General features: G+C 37.4%; 1 pseudogene; it reads right to left on the bottom strand.

Annotated features, from left to right (window-relative positions):
• Positions 1-21,491, bottom strand: LOC117023146 (heterogeneous nuclear ribonucleoprotein A1-like; annotated as a pseudogene).
• Positions 21,492-22,209: the final 718 nt, after the last annotated feature.

Below are 22,209 nucleotides of genomic sequence, written 5' to 3'. Positions count from 1 at the left end.
TTAAAACCTTTTGCCACTGCCATAGCTACTGCTGCTGCTGGAACCACCATAGCCACCTTGGTTTCATGGTTTGGCAAAATATGGACCTCCACCACCATAGGGGCCAGAGCTTCTGGCTCCAAAGTTCCCTCCTTTCATAGGTCCAAAATTTGAAGAGTGATTGTTTTAATTGCCAAAATTGTTGTAGCTTCAACCACCTCCAAAACTGCTTCCATCATTACCAAATCCATTATAGCCATCCCCACTGCCACCATATCCTCCTCCACCACGACTGCCACCAAAGCCACCTCGACCACTGAAGTTTCCTCCACGACCAAAGTTGTCATTCCCACCAAAGCCACCTCCTCGACCACCACCGAAGTTTCCAGAACCACTTCGACCTCTTTGACTGGATGAAGCACTAGCCATCTCTTGCTTAGATAGGGCATTCCTTACTTCACAGTTGTGGCCATTCACAGCGTGGTATTTCTGAATGACAATCTTGTCTACAGAGTCATGGTCATCAAAAGTTACAAAAGCAAAGCCTCTCTTCTTGCCACTGCCTCGGTCAGTCATGATTTCAATCGCTTCAATTTTCCCATACTGTTCAAAATCATCTCTTAGGGGATGTTCTTCAGTGTCTTCTTTAATAACACTGACAAAAACCTTTTTCAGTTAAGTGGGCACCAGGTCTTTGAGAATCCTGTCTTGAGCAGCCCTCTTTGGTTCCACCACTTTTCCCTCCACCTTGTGTGGCCTTGCATTCATGGCTACGTCCACCTCCTCCACGGTGGCATAGGTGACAAACCCGAAGCCTCTGGAACCCTTGGTGTTTGGGTCTCTCCTCACCACACAGTCTGTGAGCGCTCCCCATCGCTCAAAATGGCTCCTCAGACTCTCATCAGTTGTTTCAAAGCGCAATCCTCCGATGAAGCGCTTCCACAGCTGTGCAGGCTCTTAGGGAGACTGACTTAGACGTGACGACCGCGGGAGGGGTGACTTTTACGATGCTTACCCGGCGGCGTCCACCGACAGAAAGAAGCACTTCTTATAAGATGTATAAAATTGTAAAACATTTGAAGGTAGGCAAGCAGTGGTTTTAATCATGTTTTTCCTCCCACAGAATACGTAAGTGACGCTCATAAGATCAGTGTATTTCTTATCAAAGCAACAATGCTTGCGTTTGCCGGGAGAGCAGTCCCGGCTGGGGTAAGGCTGCCTGCGACAATCACAGCATGCCTTCTTTGCCTGTGCATTGTTACCTCCCCGCAGTGTGGGGCAAAGACCTGCTTATCTTTTACATGTATTTTAGTCTCAAACATCTGAATCATTAGGGGAAAATTCCTTTGCCCTTACTCATCCTTACAAGTACAGGCCTCTCTCTGATTTTTATAATCACAATTTCCCACGTTGCTATAGTTGCAGCTCTCATCTTCACGCAATGTTCCTCCTCCACTACCTAAGCCTGCGATATACCAGTATTCCCTTTTACATTATAACTTACTGGAAAAATTCAATTTTCACATCTGTCTGGTGGATTTTGACTGATACTCTGCTTCCCTATGTCGGTATTACTGGGGATTCCATGCATGTAAAACTGAACAGCGCAGAATGAAAACCAAATGTTAAACTTAGCTCTTTTCCTATTGCACAATTGTTTTTGGAAACGATTCCTATCACTCAACACCTTTTTATTTTTGCATGGACTACGTGAACAATTATTACTTATGTGGATGAACTTTTGGATCATTCTTAATTCATTAATGTTATATACTGAATGAACAATTGGTTTTAGTTAGTATTTTTTCACCAAACGTTGTCGATTGCTATACAAAATTTCCAAATTAATGACAAGTCTGGCATGGTAGGCTAATCTGAACACCTCTTTTCAACTTGAAAAATAAGAATTATGTAAACGTCGAGAAAAAACTGGAATGTAGTCTTTGCATAAAACTGGTGTCATTACAACTAACAGCCTTGCAAAAAAGTCTATTGGTGATTTATGTTGTGAAAGTCATAATAAATATTAGGAGCAATAATTTTGCTCCTTGTGCCCTAACAGAGGGTAAGGTGCCTGGGAATAAGCTTTTGCAATTTGATAAAATTTGTTGCTTTTTTTTTTTAACAAGAAAAATCAGCTGTGTTTGAACACTTACGTAGTTGATTATTATTGTTTATCATTAAAGTTACCCACAAAATCTAGAGCAAGGTTTTTAGCTGACAAAGTCCTCTAAGCATCATATGCTGAATTCTGAACCTTATAGATTTCAAATGCGGGTAAAATCAGGAGAGAGGAATATAAGGAGAAATGAACATTGACTGAGCATCTGCCCTGGGCTGGGCACTAAGCAAAGGGATTCACTCTCATTATTTCAGTTCTCTTTTAAACAACCCTGTGAGGTAGTCGGTTTTTCACTTTACAGACAAGCACAGTAACACTCAGAATTTTTATTTGTCAGACTGCAAAGCCCAAGCTCTTTCTACTTCACAAAATGGATGAAGCCGATGAATTTTTTCCTACACAAGTTTGAATCAAAGAGAACTTTTGCTACAAAAGAAGGTTTGTGCAGTCCTGACAATGTTCTTGGTCTTGATCATATATATGGATATCTTAAAATCTGTGAAATCAAGATCTCTCCAATTGATAACATTGCAATATACAGACATAGCATATTAAATGAAGCACATTAACCCAGTACCCTGGCTTTTAAAAACATCACTGGAGTAATAATGTCATTTATCCCAAGAAAACTTGGATCCCATTTATCACTAAATGCATGCTGACATTCATAAAGTGAGTATTGAATGAATTCCTATGTTAGAGAGAGTTTAGAGAGGATGGTGTTACAAATATGATATGGGCATGGGGGGTAAGAAGGTGAAGGGTGCAAGAGGACAAATCCCAAAGAAAACAGGGAAGTTGAACAGGACTCTTTTTGTTACTTCCGCTAGCTATTTTGCAGATGACGATACTAAGCCCAGGGGTTTGCAACTAAATCACTTCTCAGATTATGTTGGCTTCAGGGTTGGGTTTGGAATTCAGACTCCTATCCTTGGGGAAGAGACAACTGACATTTGATGGTTTTAAATATTCCACCATGTTATGTTAGAAGAGAATTCTATTTTTTACAGTTGTCTGTGAATTTAAGGCTAGACTAGGATCTTTGGGGTTGGAAGTGATTGCGAAGATGATGGCCCTAGATCAGAGTCAGATTCCTGTGGGCATTGAAAATATGATATTCCTCCTCCTTCTCCTTTTCCTCTTACTACTACTACTGCTGCTGCTACTACTACTACTAGTACTATTACTACTGATACCGTGTTTCCCCGAAAGTAAGACCTAGCCAGACAATCAGCTCTAGTGCACCTTCTGGAGCAAAAATTAACATAAGATCCAGTGCTACGTTATGTTATGTTATGTTATACCTGGTCTTATATTATAGTAAAATAAGACCGGGTCTTATATTAATTTTTGTTCCAAAAGATGCATTAGAGCTGAATGTCTGGCTAGGTCTTATTTTCGGGGAAACACGGCACTACTGCTACTACTACTACTTCTTACAAGGCAACATACAGTTATTTGGAATTTATAAAGTATTTCTTTAATATCATGTTGTTTGATCTTCAGTATAACCCTGTTTAGTGTTATAGGAGAACATCCATGAAATGATGTTTTATACTATTAAAATTTCAAGTTGAGGTCTTTGCTTTTCAATTTTTGATATCTTTTTGAGCACTTTAAAATTATGTCACAGTTTTCTTATCTATATCTGTTATCATAAAGAGGCTAATATCTTCCCTATCTGTCTCCAGGGCCATTGAGAAAATCAATTGAGACACTATTGTGAAATGGTCAAGAAATTCTAAAGCTTTCTTTTCTTAATATTGTTGGGATGTACTTGTTTCACAGATGTTCCCTGGGAAAGGGAGATATGATGCCCACCTTTTCTGTCGTAGAGGGGGTGTTATATAGTGATGAGAACAGAGACTCTGGAGTTCGACGGCATCAGATGATTTCCAGCTCTGCCAGTTACTCGCTATGTGCCCTTGAACAAATTACTTAAGCTCTCTGTGTTTTAGTTTCCTCATGTGCAAATTAGAGATCATAGAATTGATGCAAGGATTAAATGTGTTAACATACATAAAATGTTTTGAATGGTGTCTGACACATACTGAGTTCTGTTTACGTGTTAGGTCTTCCAATTAGCTATTGATATCACCACTGTGGTCTGACATATTGTAGATGATCAATGCATTTTAGGAACACATAAAGAAAGTAATAAACATAGAGCAGGTGGGACACTATTGTAGTCTAATATGGTAGGAAAGGAACAGAAGTCATAGAAACAATTTACCTTACTATCTAATAAAATAATTGATGCGCTAATAAAATAATGGTGATCTTGAGTCATCCGGAAAAGTTACAAATAAGTTCAGAAACCTGTAAGCCATAAAACTGTAAGATTTTCCTTCATATCATAGACAAAATACTCTTAAGTGTAACTTTCATGTAATTATTACAACAAACCAGTGACATCCATCATATATCACTCTCATAGAGAGAGAAGAAAACAATACTCAGGGAGGCTCATAGGCCCAAGGCCACTTGGAAATGTGTGAATACAGGAATTCAGATTTTCTGAATCAGATGCATTTTCTCACCCTAGACTCTACTCAAAGCTGAGTCTCCACCTCTCAGACAGAGAACTGTGATACCACATCACTAAAATCATTTGTCTTTCTGTTCAAGACTGTTCAGCTTGCAGTCTTCTCCTTATTCTCCTAACCAAGAGAAGGAGTGATGGGAGGTGCGAGTAGGGAAGAGAAGAAGCGTCTGTGAGCACTTCATCAGTATGGAATACCTTGAATGGCATCCCATTTACTTCCCCCACCACAACTTGTTTGAGGTATAATTGACAAATAGAATTGTATATATTTAAGGTGTACACCATGATGATTTGATATATTATGAAATGGTTACCACAATCAAGTTAATTAACACATCCATCACCTTACATAGTTAATATTTTTTTTGCATGGTGAGAACATTAAGATCTACTCTATCAGAGAATTTCAAGTACACAATTCAGTATTATTAACTATAACTAGTATGCTGTATATTAGATCCTCAAAAATTACTCATCTTATAAAACTGAAATGTTGTACCGTTTGACCAACATCTCCCTATTTCCCTTATTCCCCACCCCCTATAAGGCCCTAGCAACCACCATGCTACTCTCTGTTTCTATGAGTTTGACTCTTTTAGATTCCACATATAAGTGATACTATGCAGTATTTGTTTTTCTTTGGCTTATTTCACTTCAGGTTTAACCATGTTATTGCAAATGGTAGGGTTTTCTTCTTTTTTATGGATTAGTAATCTCTCTCTCTCTCTCATTTTCTTTATCTCATTGACACTTAGGTTGTTTTCATATCTTGGCTATTGTGAATAACATGCAGTGAACATGAATGGGAAGGTGACCTTTCTTCAAGATCCTGATTTCTTTTGCATATGTACAGAGAAGTAGAATTGCTGGGTCATATGGTATTTCTATTTTAAAAAAAGTTTTTTTTTTATTGGGGAATAGTGTGTTTTTCCAGGACCCATCAGCTCCAAGTCAAGTCGCTGTTTTCAATCTAGTTGTGGAGGGCACAGCTCACTGGCCCAAGCGGGACTTGAACCGGTGACCTTGGTATTATAAGCACTGCACTCTAACCACTGAGCCAACCGGCCGCCCACCTGTGGCTCAGCTCCAATCCCAATCTGTTGTTTCCAGTCCAGTTGTGGAGGGTGCCATTCACTAGCCCATGTGGGAATCGAATTGGCAACCCTGTTGTTAAGAGCTCAGGCTCTAACCAACTGAGCCATCCGGCTGCCTGGTAGTTCTATTTTTAATTTTTTGAGGAATCTCCACACTATTTTCCATAGAGGCTGCACCACTTTGCATTCCCACCAACAGTGCACGAGGTTTCCCTATTCTCCACATCCTCGCCAATACTTGTTATCTCTTACCTTGTTGATAATAGACATTCTAACAGGTGTGAGGTGATATCTCATTGTGGTTTTGGCTTGCATTTCCCTGGTTATTAGTGATGTTGAGCACTTTTTTGAATACTATTTGTCCATGTGTGTGTCATCTTTGGAAAAATGTCTATTCAGGTCCTCTGCCCATTTTTAAATGGGATTATTTATGTGTGGGTTTGTTATTTTTTTGTTTGTTCTGCTATCGAGTTGTGTGAGTTCTTTATATATTGTGGATATTAACCCATTATCAGATATATCACTTACAAATACTTCATCCCATCCCACAGGTTGCCTTGTCATTTAGTTGATAGTTTCACTGCTGTGCAGATGTTTTTTGTTTGGTGTATTCCCACTTGTTTATTTTTGCTTTTGTTGCCTGTGCTTTTGGTGTCATATCCAAAAAACGAAAAAAAAAAAAACATTGCCAAGACCAATGTCAAGGAGCTTTTCCTGGAGTTTTATGGTTTCAGATATTGCGTTTAAGTCTTTAATCCATTTCAAGTTAATTTTTGTGTGTGGTGTAAGATAGGGGACCAATTGCATTCTTTTCCATGGATATCCAGTTTTCCCAGCACCATTTACTGAGGAGACTATCCTTTCCCCATTGTGCATTATTGACTCCCTTATCAAATATTGGTTGACCATATATGTGTAGGTTTATTTCTGGGCTATTGATGCTGTTCCTTTGGTCTATGTGTCTATTTTTATGCCAGTACCATACTGTTTTGATTACTATAAATTTGTAGTATAGTTTGCAACTAGGAAGTGTAATGAGTCCAGCTTTATTCTTTGTTTTCAGGAGTGCTTTGAACTATTCTGAGTCTTCTGTGGTTCCATGTGAATTTTAGGACTATTTTTTCTATTTCTGTGAAAAATGTCATTGGAATTTTCATAGGTATTTCATTGAATCTTAGACAGCTTTGGGCAATATTAACAATTTATGAATATTAATTCTTCCAATCCTTGACAATGAGATATATTTCCATTTATTTATGTTTTCTTCAATTTTTTTCATCAATGTCTTATAGGTTTCAGTGTACAGATCTTTCATCTCCTCAGTTAAATTTAAACATTTTATTGTTTTGATACAATTGTAAGTGTGGTTTTTAAAATTTCTTTTTCAGATACTTTGTTGTTAGTGTATAGAAGCACAACTGTTTTTTATCTGTTGATTTTGCATCCTGCAACTTTACTGAATTCCTTCATTAGTTCCAACAGTTTTCTTTGTGAAGTCTTCAGGGTTTTACTTTTCACCAGAATACTGTAGATCCGGTAAATCAGCTATAGTTGGGTGAGTTAGCCAAGACTATACAGCTAGAAGACGGATGAGAAGAAATTATATCACAATGTGACTCTAAAGCCAGGTTCTTTTCACCTCTTAGGGAGATTGCCTCATGCAGCTTACCCCTACTGTGCGAGCTGCCATGAGCTCTGGGAGCAGCAGGTTTGTACTTACAGAATGTCCCTCAGAGAAAATTCCTGATTACTCAGGGATTACTGAGCTTTTAGCCAAACAGACTGTCTTTGCCAGGATAGTGTCAGACATGGCATTTTATGCCTTAGTTTAGCGTTTCTCAAAATGTGGAATAGGAGCTATAAATTCCTCTTATTAAAATTCTAATCATTGTATATTTATTTTTAATGTTTTCAAAAAATATAATTAGTTGTTATAACAGGAGAAATAAATTGTCGTCAATAAAGAAGTCACTGAGTAAAATATTTATTCGTTATTGAAAAGAAAACCTTATAGAAATAAAAATATAGGTGGTGTGTGGATGTGGCAAAAAAGCCACAGAAAGAAATCACAGGTTATCAAAACGTTAGAAACCAAATAATGATATAGTAATATACATACTTAAGACATTGAATAACTAGTTCTAATGGCAGGTGTAATATCGATTGCAATTTTGCAGCAGTGACGAGCATAAATGCTACTTTGAGAGATCTGCAGTAACTGTCATAGGATAGGAAAATATCTGTGCTTTCTTTTGGTGCCAAACTCACACGTACTGCTAATACCAATGTGCTTTATTTTCTGCATTCATAACTAAAAGAACAATACATTTCAGTTAGAAGTTAGTGAAATTTAGATACCATTTTTCCCCTTTAAATGCTGTTCGGGGGTACTTAAAAATGCTTTTTTCCCTTTAGATGAGAACCTCTGGTCAGGTGTCCAAATCCCACTAGCTGGGAGAAATTAACAGCTGTGTTACCTTAGCAAGTGACTCTACGCCCTTAAAGAGTGAAGATAAGAACGGGACTTTATGAAGTTTAGGGGCTTGTAGTGGTAAGCTTACACACATAAAGTAGTTTACACATGCTTGGCACAATGTAGGAACTCGCTAAATGTTATAAACTTGCTCTTAGTGTTCCAGTGAGAGTGGGGGTGGGTGAGTGATCATTCAGCCAGCAGGGGCTGCATCATTCTAGCACAGTCCAAGTATTCAGAGACCTTACTTTCCCCCAAGGGACTCAAATGAAAGAATTCCATTTTTCTGGAGGAAATTCATGATCTTATTAAATGGACTTGCTTTTGTTTAAGTTTGCATTTTATGGCTAAGAAAAAAATGATTCCGTTGAGGCATGCATGTAGAAGAGTAGATGAAAATATGGATATTAAACACCCTTATTGATTTTAGGGTACATGATAATGGGAAAAGATATATGCAGTGCCTGAAGAAGAAGTAAGCATTAAAAGTGATGACATTAAAAAGAGAAACAGAGTTTACCAAGGCATTTTGTGAGTAGAAAAGGTATCAGAATTTTCTCTTTCTAATGCACTCTGCTGTGCTATTGTATAGGTTGGATCTACTCTGTGAAATAGTTTCCTATTATTGGTTAGAGAGATACAAACTCCCTCATGATCTGCTCCACTTTAATGCTTTTAACGTGAGTGAGTTTGATATTAAAAATGAAAAATGTGCAGGCAGATTTTACCTAATGGGAATTTGTCCACTTTGCTTCTTGGTAAAAACCCCGCATCAGGAATGAGAATTGGGAAGGGTTGAGATAAAAGAGTTTGAAAATAGTTATTGATGAGTTGTAATACTTAATGTTAAGTAGAAACCGTGAAAGATCATTCCCAGCTCACCTGAATGGGAAGTGAACAGTGCACATTGCTCTTGTAATGGGGCTGCTATGCAAGTCTTTGGAGAGGATGATATATGTGAAGAGAAGTCCATGGAGAGGACATTATGATATCAAGACAATGACAAAACAGATTTCAATTCAAATCTATAGAGACTATATTACAATGTCAAGGCAATGGCAACATGTAAGTCTAGAGAGACCATTATACAATGTCAAGACAATGGTAAAACAATGTCGCTGAAAGATTATTGAGACCACATTGCCATGTTAAATTACAGTGTCAAAACATTATCATTGCAAGTCTTTAGAGATCATGTACCTCTGTTAAGATAATAGCAAAACAATGGAACTTGAAATAGCAAACAATAGAACAAAGGAATTTTACGTAAGTCCCTGTTACTATCAAAAGTAGATGATAAAAATGTAGAGGCAAGTCACAAGGTTGTTAAAGAAACATAAACAATAACAAGCTTAAGACTGCAATACATCCAGTGAGCATTCAACTTTTATTCTTGCTTTGCAGAGAATAAAGTCTGAACTTCAGAACTAAGGTTGCCAGCAAGTTTAGCTAAAGGCTGAGAAATAGTTAGGGATGAGTGACTGAGATATTAGATCCCTATAAGCAGTTGATTTATGGAATTAGAATCTCACTCCTCTTCCATAAATAACTCGTTTATTGTTTTAGTTATTCAGGTGAGTTGTCTTCATGGCATGAAGTTCACAAATCCTTGGTTTCTGAATCTTGCTTTGTCTGTGACCTTTGTTTGTGATGTAGAGTCCAGTGCTCACTGTTTAAATCTAGATTCAGTTCACAGTTTTTATTACCATGTGTCAATTATTGTGCTAGCCACTGAAGGAAAGATTTTCTTTCTTTTCTATGAAGCTGGGAGGAGCAGGTACCTACCCATACAAAGGTGTTGTTAGCAGACAGGGTATAGAGAGTGAGCTTTCTAATTACAGCCCTGCCCACACTCTTTGTGAATATGGGCACACCACCTGACTGAGCTTTGTTCAAGTTCATTCCATATAAAACAAGAGGATGCACCTGTGATTGATCTCTTTACACTCTAGACACTGGGCTGAGAATCCAAGGCTGTGTACCTTTAACAAGTTGCTTGGCTTCTTTGGGTTTAATGAAGGTGTTGATTGTGCTTGCACATGCTCTTTTCTAGTTCTAAATTTGGTTTTTAGAAATAACTAAAATGCGTATAGTATGTATGAACAATTAACTGTCAAATCTATTATCACAACCCACCCTACCATACACCCAAAATAAGTGCCATTCTTCTTTACAGGATGTCATCTATGTTAAGTTTTTTACAAATGAATTTGCTGCAGGTTTTTAAGTTCAAATAATAGCTATGAATACCTATGGATATGACTATCTATCTATCTATCTATCTATCCATCTATCTATCATCTATCATCTCCCTATCCATCTATCTAATATAGATATCTCCAGTTACATATATCTATTTAAACCAATGGTTTAGAAACAGAGACAATGATTGATCTTAGAAGCTTGGGAGCTCTGGATAACTCCTGGAGGAAGAGGGAGTTAGAAGAGCAGCATGTACTGTAATCCTTCATGGCTCCACTTTGTGATCTGGCTTGTGATAACAGACCCATTAGAGACACAGAATGAACAATAAAAGATTTTATTTTAGCATTGCACCAGATTCTAACAGAAGAATGTTATCCTTATTGTCAACTGAGCACCTATTATGTACAGAGTTTTCTCTACTCAGCCCAGATGTCTCAAATTCTTACACAGACTTTATATAATTTATCAGGAACAAAAACTGAGGCTGAGAATAGTTAAGTCACTTTCACAAGCCACATTGCTAACAAGTAGCTGAGAATGGAGTCTAGATTTATCAGACTTCAAAGTCTGTAGTCAAGTAATGGCAATCAGTGAGAAAAGAAACCTAGATTCCTCTGTAATTCCTGAACTGACCCCCACCAGCTCAGGATACGCTCCTTTCAGGACTGTGACCACCTCATCTGTACTTGATCATTAGCTCACTCTCTCCTGTATCTTCAACCTCTCCCTCAAACTGGCCTTTTGCTGAAGTATAAAAGCATGCACATCACACATCTTTGAGAAAGTCTTTCAACAGTAGCATATTTCCATCTAGCTTTTTGCCTTTCTGGCCAAAGTTCTCAAAAGACTAGTTCTATACCTTCCATTTATACTTAGTTCATGTGCTTCCTGAATCTGAGGATTCATGTCTTTTATCAGTTCTGGAAAATTCTTAGACATTATTTTCTCAAGTATTGACTCTCACGCATTTTATTTTTCCTTTTAGAATGTTTAAATAGATATGACTATGTAGTTCAATTCAAGCCAAAAATCCAAAAGGAGGTAGCCCCAAGGTTTGGATTCTTAGAAGAGATTATTTTTTACCAGAAACAAGGCTAAGAGACTATAGTAACTTTGCCATTTCCCTGCACTTGTATGAAAAGATGTATTTTTCTTTGCCTAACCCACCTTTTCCACCAAGGATGTAGCCTTTCCAGAGTCCCACATCTTGTTGGGATCTTAGCTCTAACTGGGCTCAAGATATCATCAAATTTAAAATCGAAACCACTTGCTTACTCAGCCTGGAATTATTTTCTCTTGGTTCTCTTCCTGCCATTTTGATCTTTGTTCCTCCCTTTAGTCTCCTTCACAGGCACCTTCTTCTCCTGCTCTATAATTACTAGTCTTCTATAAAGCTTGGGGTGTCCAATATTCAACAGATTATATAACTCTCTGCTCACCTCAATCCCTTGAAACTATTCCATCATTTCTTATTAGGATGAACACTTTACCTAACACCATGCTTCAGCCTCTTTAATATGTTCTTCACACCAAAGCTGAAGTGAACTTATTAAAATAGAAATATGGCAGTCCTTTCTTTAAAATCTTTTGATGGCTTCTCCTTGTCCACAACACAGATATGCGTGTGTGCTTGAGCGCGCGCACACACACACACACACACACACACACACACACAATCAAATAATACTCTTTTGAAGTATGTAAATCCTTAAGATCAATCTCCTGCAAAGCTTTTCAATCTCATCTGGCTCTCCTATACGAAGTTCCAGTTTTCTAGCTGTTCTGAACTGTTCTTCTAGACTTCTTTACTTCTGTACCTAGTGTTTATATAACAAGTGTTTCCTCTATATATCATTACAGAAGTTATTATGACATTTTTAATTGTTACATTAACTTGGTTTTTGTTTTTTATTCTTCATATGAAAATAAATATGATGCACAAGGAACCTATGAAAAATTAGCATACAAGAAATTAGAGTTTTTTGTACATAGGATCATGGATCCCAGAAAGTTCTGTGGTGGCAATAATGAATAGCTCTGACCTCCTCTATGCTCCTTTTTGTCCTTTTCTCCAATAATCTTTCCTTCCATATCTAGTTGTTATGTTATTTTGGAAGTAAGACCCATGATTGAAAGGATTACATCAGGATTAGTACCAGTGACAAGAGTCCCTCAATAATCATTGATTTACGTGTGCATCCTAGAGAATTTAACATACCTCTACACCAAGCACATGCATTTGGAAATATTGTATTTCAAAATGCTAAAACTACAACACATGGACAATAGTCTCATTCTGAACAGTAAAGGAATTATTTTTACTTCCTTCAAGGCAGCAAGACAGCAAATATTTTGCTGCCCTAGTTTTGTTAGTTCCCTTTTCCTCAGTTTACTCATCTGCAAAATGGAAATAATAAAAATACCTATTTCTTGGTTTTTGGGGGGGTTAAATGAATTAACGCCTAAAAGCAATTAGAACAATGCCTGGTATTGAGTAAAAAAATCAGTAAAAATTGAATCATTATTTTTCCCATTGTTTTTCTCTCACCTAATCAGACAAGATTTTAGTGAATAATATTTTAAGTAAGAGATAATGTACTTTTATGTCATGGTTCCCTTTCCTATCACGGTCAATTTTGAAATAGGATCTATTACTAGTCATTTATTCATTGGTATGATTTGAAGACATTGTTGGTTCTTTTTCTGATTTCATGATAATTACGAAATGAGAATCTTATAAAGCCATTCAGTTATCAGCGATCATAGCAGGAAGATGTTAGAAAGTAGAAGGTTTCTTAGAGAACTCAAGAGAATACTTTACTCCATTATCACATAAGACCCTTGTGGCTACCACAGTCCGTTTCCCACCCCTTTTACCTGCTGGGAAAACTCTATTATAAGCTACTTCCTGTGACTTTGTATTTCTTATATTGGGATTAGAAAGCTAAGAAAAGACATATGGGATTGTGTTCTCTCTCCCCCTTTTCCCAGTCTATGTATATCCTGCTTTAATGTCTTGGGAATATGTGAAATACCAAGTATAGAAACTACTTCTATTATGAGGTTTTCCCAGCATGTATCAAGTAATAAAGGGTCATTGGATGCACCATTGTTCTCATTGCAAGACTAATGGAATTCTCTTGTAAGAACATGAAACTAACATAAATCAAATGAACATAATTCATTAAATAAATGATTGATCCTATCCCCAGTATGTCTTCTGAAACCCCATGAAACAAATATACTACGAGGTAAAAGTTCTAACTTGTTTCTTTTTCTTAAGAATTTTGCTTACAAGTTCAAGAGCTTGGAGACATATATATATAATATCTCATATATATAAATATATTGTATATTATATATAATATATACACACACATATAATATATATGTATGTGTGTGTACATATACATATACATATATATATATATAGTCTCCAAGCATGCATACACATACACATCTATATTTATTTCTGTATCTTTCTATATCTGTTCATACTCTGTCCAATTTAAATCCAGTACCACAGGATTCATTCTAGTTTTCTGTTTTCCTTATTTGTAGCTTCTTTCTCTGCCTTTGAGAAACCTGCCTCTCATTATATACAAAATATTAACTTATTTGTTAATTTCCAGTACATACATAAGGTAGTTTTAGAATTGCTAACCAACATCCCTACAAGAAATACATTTACTAACTCACGTACAGTGTTTGTGTACAGTTCTTTTGGTCTTTAGCCTTGGAATATCCAGACAAAACACTGTTTTCCTTAGTTACATAGGTTAGTTCTTTTATCCCCCACCCCTTTGGTGTGGTTATGTTATTTATTGGAAATAAAGTTGTACAGTTTGGTTTATTTGCTACAGTTTGCATTCCATTTTTGGTCTGTGCCACATTCTGGCAAATTTTCATTATCTTTTTGGAATGTGAAATAATATTGTGGTTCTAAAAGTCAGAGCTATACAAAATTGTACACAGGGAGGTATCACTCCCTCCTTACCTCTATGCATTCCTAGTCGCCCTGTTCCTGCCACTTTTTCACCCACCCTTTCTAGAAAGTTAATTTCTTTAGTTTCTGGTTCATCCTTCCTGTATTTTTATTTTCCAAAAATGAACAGATACATGTGTCTTTTTTTTTAAAAAAATATTTGCTTCCTTTTTAGTCATCCTGATACTCTTGATCTATTTTTGATATAGGTTCTTTTCCTATAAGATTTGACAATTCCCTGAAGAATTCATATATTTTCTTCCAGACTATTATTACCAGAACTTCAAGTGGCCAATGACTCTCTCAGAGAATGCCTAATTATTTCAGATCTAATTTTTATTAGCCCTATCTTTACTAAAGTTTTGTTATTATTCATACTTATTTTATGAGAGCTTTGTGTCCATTGTTTGTATTAGATTTCATTTTCAGAGGCTGTTTCTCACTCATGAGACAGGTCACAAAAAGATTATTTTCAATAAAAACAATTAGAAATATTGAGATTCATTCACCTTCAGAATTTGTCTTCCTGGAAGGGGGCCGGTGGAACATGTGTGTTCTGACCTTGACCAGGTCTAAGCTGGTCCTTAACTTTTGTGGAGGGAGCCTCTTCCATTTTACATGGCTATGGGAACAGATTCTCTACAAAGAAAGCAGCGGGCACACCATCAAATGACATTTCATTCTTTCTTTAATGATTCGTTTTTTTGCTCTTGGAACAAGTCTGTAAAGATTACAAGTGTGTCTCAAGGGAAGAAAAAAATAAAAGTATAGTAGAGCCAAAACTTGAGCAAGTTCACAAAGAATCATAAGGGGATGGACAAGGTATTAGAATATAAATAGAAAGTACAGTATTAGCTCTAAACAAATGCTTTCAAAGTCTTTGTGTGCACTGACAGCTTCAGATATTTGATGTAAATGAATTTTTCCCTAGAAACAATGGAATCTGTAGCTGTGGTGGCAGTGTTTCTTTTCTAAACCTTGCTTTTTCTTTTCTTTTTGTTCCTGAGGTGAAAGCATAGCTAACTTAGGTATGTATTTGCATCAGAAAGACTCCCCAGCAGCGTCTATACTAGTCAGTGATCATTTTTTCATTATTTCAGGTACCTGCTTGTTTGCAATTTTCTTTTTTAAGCCCCTGTCCTCCTCATCATGAAGCACAAACACAGTCACTGTCACGCACAGAAACATAGACACACTCAAATGATGACGGCGTCTGGCATTGCCATTTTCTTTGAATATTACAAGGTAAAGCCTGTATCCACACTGTGTTTTATGATTGTTGAAATCCCATCAATTTGTGAGAGTCTACTCATCTCCATTAATGACACCTCCATTTACTTAGGTGTGTATGCCAGAAATGAGAGTAATTTCTGGCGCCTTCTCTGCCCCACAGAACCCCCACCCCAATCAACCATTAAATCTTTCAGAATCTCCTTATAAAATATATCATGAATCTGTCTTCTCTTCTTGTTGCCACCATTCTAGTCCAAGCTTCCTCTCTGGCCTGTCTATCTGACCTCCCTGGCCTCTGCTGTAATCCCATCTCTACAAGAACAAGAATGATTTCTTGAAATTTAAATAACATGTCATTTTGCTAAGTAAATGGCCCTGGCCGACCCCCCCACTGCCTATGGCTTTTTACAGTACTTCTGATAAACTCCAAAATTCTTTACAAGACATACAGGGAGTTGCCCCTTGTTTCCACTGCCTTCCCCTTCAGGTCCTCTCACTCGACTTTTCCTCTGGCTTTCCGGGTTATAGCCACACGGCCCTTCTTGTCAGGTCCTAGACAAATAACCAAGCTTTTTTCCCCATCTCAGCACCCGGAAAGTTCTTGCCTACCCCTTTTTACCTAGTTCTTACTAATCTTTCAGGACACTGGCTCAGAGAAGCTCTTCCTAACTCCTATTTCAAATCTCAATTTCCTCGTAGTATGCTCTCCTACTACCCTGCATCTTCCTTTAGAACTACCATCAGAATTTCAAATTATGTATTTGGGCGCTTACATTTGTATCTTCTTGTTCCCTGTATACTCCAGACCTGGCGCAGTGCCTCACATACGGTAAACGCTCAATAAATATTTGTCGACTAAATTAACATTACGGCAATTGTATGCGTGATCTCAGACCATTAACTGCATTGTTCAGGAAAAATCATAAAAACTGATGAATTACATATCACGTTCTCTCAAAGTATTTTGCATATATCTTCGTTTTCAAAGGAATGACTACCACCCTGCTCTCGCTACCATCACCAGAAAGCACTCCCTATTGGAACTGACCCACCCGCTGGCCTCTTTCTACCTGCTTGTTTGTTAGCTGGCAGTGGCGGTGCTCACCTTGGTAGAGTGATTTGAAGGATTTCTAGAAACATGGCCCGAGTTTTACTTCCACTAGCAATATCAAGAAATCCTCAATGCGTTGGTTCATAATATTAAAATATCCCTACAGCAAAATTGCTATTTAGGAGAAATAACATGTCAGACACCAGTAGCCATTATTGTCATATCCTCAGATAGAATAGTCAGTCAGTAAGAGACACTAGATGTTTAAGGGGGGCAGAAATAATCAGGGTACATTTTGATTGGGCTGAAGAACTACAAACACCAAGAAACATTAAGATAATCTCCTGAGGTGGGTATTGAGGAATTTGGGCAACATTACTTCCTAGAGAAACGCGGGGGTGGGTTGTCAGGCACCTATGAGGAGGCTGAATCATCCAAGAGATGCTGAAAACAGTAGAGATGGACATCTCTGGGGATAACAGTTCAAAAGACGCATTAACACATTGTACTGTTCTTCTTAGATTGGCTTTGCCTGGCAAACTTCACCCTCACACTGAATGTTAATTAATTTTTTCCTTGAAGAAAATAGGAAGGCTAGCCCACAAAGATATACAGGCGATGGACATGCAATCCAGTTCCCCAGGCAACCCGTGCTGGCTGGTGAGTTCAACCTTTTACAGCTCTCTGCTCCAATTCTGGGGCCTGGACCTTCACGCTTCCACAGTGGCCCCCATCTCCTGGGACCCAGACCTGAGATGACCTCACTTGACCTGGGCAACGTCCTATGTTTCTGACCCCAGCCTGCTTCCCTACGTCTAACCTTTCCTGACCAAATACTTTTCTGAGGGCTTTTAGCATTCTTCTCCTAGGACTCTGTGTTCACTTCTCAGAGGTTCTCAATATAATAAATCTGACCTCCATCCTATCATCTTGCCTTTGTAGAATTTATAAAGGTCTTTCAAAATTATTTATTTATCTGATTATAATAGGCAATTTAGTGTAATAGGAATACATTTTATACATGAGGAAACTGGGTCCCTTTTCAGATTAGGTTGGGTTACTCTTCTGTTTGCTTGGACTTAATTATTGCTAATAGAATACTAACTGATTCTGATAAGGCAGATAATGACCCCTTGGGCCAGCTGCCAATTTAGAATGACTCAAATGGAAAATAACTAATAGAATGGAATATTCTAGATCACCCCCAAACCATAAATCTGTAGTGTTCAACGCCACAGAAAGCTAGCCTATGTTGAGATGGATTTAACAGGGTATCATGTTTATCAAGTAAAAGATGGTCTATAGTAGGCACTCAAGTGATACTGAGCATTCAAACATTCAAGAGCATTCAAGACTTCTCTAGAGCATTCGAGACTAGGGATGTGGCTTGGTTTGGCATTCTGGTCAGAGTCTGGATTCAGTGAGTCATCATCTAAAGCTGCAATTAGCTTCTATTATTTGCTAGGGTTTGGAACTCAGTCCAGCAAGTGACTCCAGCCTGTTTTGGCAAACAGTACAAACCTATCACTCTTCCCTGCTTGGGCTCAGGGCATGAAGCATGTACGAACATTCCTCTATCTGTTAGTTTCATCGTAGATGGGGACTGGAGAAACCATACAGGAAAAGGTCAGTCATATAAGCCCAGAGCAAATATGGTACACTTGAAACACTTAATGGGTCTTTTCTTGGTGATTCCATATTTGAGTCTATTTAAGTTCTCCATAGGCTTTTAGGCAAACACAGCATTTTCTAAAATTCCCTCCAAATTGCCATATTGACCATCAGTCTTCTCAAACTGAATTGTATATATAGCACATATGTACAAAATTATTTTACATAGTGAAAATCCACATGTAACCATGTTTTCTGGTCAAAAGATTCTCCAGGTGGTCTTTTTTCTCTTGAGAATCCTCATTTACACATATGCAATATCTTCCTTTTAATATTTCTCTGCCATTGGAGGAATTGTTTTTTTTTTCCCAGAAAACGTAATGATGGGATTTCACTGTACTTATGTATTCTCTATCTGAAGAGCACTTAATATCTTTTTGATTTTAATATATTTACATTGTTCTTGGCATTGCTATCCACTTGTTGGTTTTAAGTAGGGAGCTCAAATTCATCTGAGTTCCTTTACCATAAAGGGGATAATTGAGATTCCAGAAAATTAGGTGCTCTGAAGCATAGTGAGTCAGCAGCAGAGAAAAGAGGAAGGTAATTGATTTAGGGCCCGCCATAGGCTAGATATAAGGACGTTCTTACATTATCTTGTTTAGTTCTTACCAAAACCCTGTAAGATAGGTGTTATTATTCCTGCTTAACAGACAAGAGAACTGAGGCTCAAAGGGATTAAGTGATTTGCCCAAGATCACACAGTTAAGTGGCAGAGCTGAATTATAATCTACATATATCTGTTTGAGGTCTCATGGAATGCTTACTCTTGGAAACCAGTCCCCACGCTGCGAGGAAGTCAAAGCAACTCATAGAGAATCTCACATGGAGAGATCCATGTGGAGAAGAACTAAGACACCCACTTCTTCTGCTCTGGCTGAGCTTCCAGCTGATAGCCAATGCCCACTGACTGAGCCATCTTGGGAGCAGGGCCACCTCATCTGATCTGTGTGGAGAAACACAAGCCTTCCCATAGCACACTGCCCAATTTGCAGATGTATGAGCTAAATAAATGATTGTGTTTATTTTAAGACACTAGATTTGGGGTTAGATCGCAACTGGAGAAAGCAAGGCATAGACATCAAAAATGATAGAAAATCATTAAAAAGTAGCACAAGTATTCAAACAGCTTAGAAAGGTAAATGTATACTTAGGTATTATAAATCTCTATAATTAAACACAGAAGGAATTTTTAGTTAGTTCCTTGCCTTTAAAGACGGAATTTATGAAATGTGTATTTGGTACAAAATGTCAAGTAAGCATGTTTAGTCAGAGAGTTTATTCTTGCTCATTCTTTTAAAAAATGCAATATGTACTGAATTAGGCCATGGACTCCAGAGAGAGAGAGAGAGAGAATACTGTGAAGACAGAAGAAAAAGGAAAAGATGGTAATATGGCATAAGATCTGTATTAAACACAACAGTAATAATACTGCCATTTGGGGCTTACATAATTCTGTCTTTTTAAAAACTCAAAGATACTAAACAAGTTTTTTAGTACAGCAACATCATAGACGGGGCTAGAAGAGTTTTCTCTTTTGCTCTTTCTCCTTTTCTCTGTCCCTCAACTAAAACTGAACATAAGAAATGTTATGATTTCTTTATATTCAAAGAATAGACCAATCTTAGACTACTCTGCAGTTAATCCCCAAAAGACTAGGAATGAGTGACATCATCATTTTAGATTTTTTATTAAATCAGTAGTACCCTGTGATAATTTTTCTCAATTAGGCAATTACTTTTTCAAAACGTTTTATTTTTGGCCAGGTACTTTCACTTCTATTTCTCCATTCTTCTTCTTGGCTTCCCAGACTCTAGCCAAGTTTCACTATAAATTGGCTAAAATAACTCCCAAGTCACTCCAACCATTTGATATCATTCATTGCCTTCTTTGAATTATCCTCACCATTTCTACATTCATTTAAATAATATAAACATTTATTGAGAACTTACTATGTACCAGGTACCTTGAGGTTTTCTTCAGGATTCTTATTTCTCTGTTTCTGTTTTTAGCACCTAAACTTTAATTCCTTGTTTTATAACCTAAATTCTATCCAATCTTCTCTTCCTGTCACCAGATGGTTTTTCTTTTAGTTTCACTCCCACAAAGTTCTTTTATAAAATTGAACCTTAGTTTGCCGGAGTTTAGAACTCTCCCAGGTAGTCATCTCAGATTTACTATTCCCTTTTCTTTCATCAACTAGCACAGTTCTTTCTGTTTGCTTGTCTTTTACTTACTCTGGCAATTACTGAAGTCATGCAGTAATTTATCTTGTTTGTCTTATGTCTCCAAAAAAGAATTTAAATTACGTATTTCTCCAAGGCAGAAACAGTGTCCATTGTTTTAAATTCTTCTCATTTGTTCTATGATGTGGTCAGTGACAATAGCATGTGACAAAACTTAACAAAATGGAAAAACAAATGTCTTTATGATTAATCTGTTAAATTTGCAAATGAGTGCTACTCTACAAAGAAGAAAATATATTATGGATATTAGAAATGGGTGCGATGTAAATGTATTCATTTTAATACATCCCATTTCTTATTAACATATTTAAGTGGGGTCTGAAGGCTTCAGTACTATATGTATATGTAGAAGAAGGGAGCTTATAAAAACACAATATTTTAATAGCAGATATGGCACTTAATTCTTCAATGGTTACACTCTAAAACAGTTCCCAACGTATTCTTGTTTGTTCAACAAAAAAATAAAGTCCCCAGATTCACATGAATTATTACATTTTGGAAATTAGCAGCAATACGATAATGCAGAACTATAAGCCATGGAGTTTATAAACTGGCTATTTTTCATCACTTATAGAAGTGGCTCATACAATACTCTTTCCTCACTTTTCACCTTATATATTCTCATATATTAGTGGGCTTCCCCCCAATTTTCCTTTTCTCATTATGTATAGTTGCTTCCCAGCGTTAAGAAGAGTGTGGAGAACAGGACACACACTGTCAGCTGGCCATGTCAATTGCTGCCCATAGCCTGAGAAATGAGGCAGAGATGGATGCTCAACATACGCTTTATGCCGGGTTCCCTCCTCCCCGCTTCGTCCAAATGGGCTACCACATTCTTGCTCATGGTCTATACCCAAACTGGGGAAGCCATCTGAGTCAAAACACATCTACTGCTTATCTAGTGAAAAGGGGCACTTTGAGAACAGAACCCAAAATAGGGTATGTTGAACTACTTGCATAACTAAGAAGTTTGAATTTCTTGAATAACTAAGACAGAGCTGGCTTCTTTGGATACAGGACAAGGTGAAGCCACATTTGTCATGGCAGCTTTTCTTGGGATGAGACTCCCCCCCTCCCGCCACGCCCCGCTGTGATCCCCAGGAGCTGATTCCCATGTCAGAGCTCTTGCTGCATGGCCTTCCACTGTGCTGAGCAGGAGCATTGCAGGTAGTTCACCTGGAGGTACGAGCAAGAGGTTCCAGTTATGTGCAATCTCCTGGGACCAGGCAGTGCAATACGGAGTATGATATTCAGAGGAAGGCTGGATGTCATAGCTCGATTGGCAGTTTGTCCTTATGTCATGCTAAAATTCCCATAGTTAGACTACTTCTGATAGCCAGCGGAGCGAGCATAATCATGTATAAATGCAAGGTCCAATATGGTAGCTACGAGCAAGATGTGGCTATTGAACACTTGAAATGTGGCTATATGTGCTGTAAGCAGTGACATAGTTCAAAGAAAAGAATGTGATGTCGTATTTTTTGTAATGAATACATGTTGAATTAATAATATTTTAAATATATTGGTTTAAATAAAATTTATCATTAAAAATAAAAATCCACCTGTTCCTTTTCTGCACTTTAAAAAACATTGCTACTAGAAAAT

This window comes from Rhinolophus ferrumequinum, chromosome 6 (genome assembly GCF_004115265.2).
Source record: "Rhinolophus ferrumequinum isolate MPI-CBG mRhiFer1 chromosome 6, mRhiFer1_v1.p, whole genome shotgun sequence".
NCBI lineage: Eukaryota > Metazoa > Chordata > Mammalia > Chiroptera > Rhinolophidae > Rhinolophus > Rhinolophus ferrumequinum.
This window is presented reverse-complemented; position numbering and strand designations above follow the sequence as displayed.